Source organism: Atta colombica, unplaced genomic scaffold (assembly GCF_001594045.1).
Source record: "Atta colombica isolate Treedump-2 unplaced genomic scaffold, Acol1.0 scaffold239, whole genome shotgun sequence".
Classification (NCBI taxonomy): Eukaryota; Metazoa; Arthropoda; class Insecta; order Hymenoptera; family Formicidae; genus Atta; species Atta colombica.
Genome location: NW_017259337.1, coordinates 211,114 through 212,489, shown reverse-complemented (window position 1 = coordinate 212,489; position 1,376 = coordinate 211,114). Strand labels below are relative to the sequence as shown.

Sequence of the window (1,376 nt, the reverse complement as noted above, 5' to 3'; positions counted from 1 at the left end):
ATATATATATATATATACACACACGTTACCGCGTAGTATGTGCATGAAAATATGTATGTGAAAGTGCGTGCATGCGCGTTCACGCACACTTTTACTCCACGCGTGAGTCGTGCAAAGTGCGGAGATGGAGATGGGGGAGGAGGAAAAAGCGAGAGACTTCAATGCTGGGACCATGTGATCGCCATGGCGGTAAAGAGTGGTCTTGGGATCTCAGATTAAACGAGTACCCAGCGGACGAGAAAGAGAGAGACAGAGAGAGAGAGAGAGAGAGAGAGAGAGAGAGAGAGAGAAGCGAGAAAGAAAGAGATGAAGAGACTGTGAGAGGAGAGGTCCAAATTCGTCCGGACGAAAGACAGCCGAGGATGACGCTTTACTAAGACGGGCAAAGATCCAGAGACAGGAATGCAGGCCGAGTCGATGGAGAAGGAGGAATAAAACGATGATGAGAGGAACGGAGTAAGAAGACGACAAGAGCCGAAAATGGAAAAAGAACGAAGCACGTCTGCGAAAGAAAGATAAAAGATTATGGAGGGGGGGAGAGAAGGTTGGCAAAAGCGAGAAGAAAGATTCAAATGTTATACAAGATAGAAAGAGACATTCGTGGTTGAACTGGTGAACAGTTGGAGAGGAGGGAGAAGAAAAGTGGATAGAGTGGGAGCGAGGTAAGGCAGGAACGCGCAGCTGGGAAGGTAAGCGTTGGGGAGATGGTTGGAGGAGAAGAAGGGGGTACATTGGAGAAAGAGAGAGAGACAAGCAATATGTATATGTACAAGAGAGCGCGCGAGAGAGAGAGGAGGGATAAAAGACCAGAGAACTGAACAGGTAGAAGAGAGAGAGAGAGAGAGGGGGGGGGAGGGAAAAAGAGAAAGATAGACAAAGAAGGAACACGAGAAGGGGGCACCGGCTGGCTTGGCTCTCTCGGGGTAAAGCGAAGCCAACAAACTCACGTCAGTTCAAAGCCGGAGGGACGTTCGTCCTCCTCGTGCGTTCTCCATATTCCATTTATTCTGCCACGACACATCCTCTTTCCTCCCGCCAAGAACCGTGAACACATCCACGGGGACCCCCTCAGATCTCAATCTGGTGAACGCGCGGGAGGAAGTGCGAGTTTCGCTGTTTCGTGCTGTTTCGTGGCGTGACATTGAAGGTCGAGGAAAACGCTGAGGAAGACTGACGACTCATCCCCAGAGCAGATTCTAGCGAATTGTCGCGTTGTGACCAAGATGTATTTCGCGGAACCACCGATCGGCTGTTATCAGTAACTTGCACGAGTTATCGAGCCGATTGTCGCGTCGGGTCGGGGTTGGAGCGGTACATGTGGAACGGGGCGTGAATCAGGCGTAATTAAGGCGGTTAACGGAGTCTGGAATATCTCT

At 50.3% G+C, this 1,376-nt stretch overlaps 1 protein-coding gene across 5 annotated transcripts in view; it reads left to right on the top strand.

Annotated features, from left to right (window-relative positions):
* LOC108688814 (MAGUK p55 subfamily member 5-A) overlaps nt 1-1,376 on the top strand; it is a 66,907-nt gene that overhangs the window by 42,741 nt on the left and 22,790 nt on the right. The gene's annotated exons all lie outside the window — the stretch shown is intronic.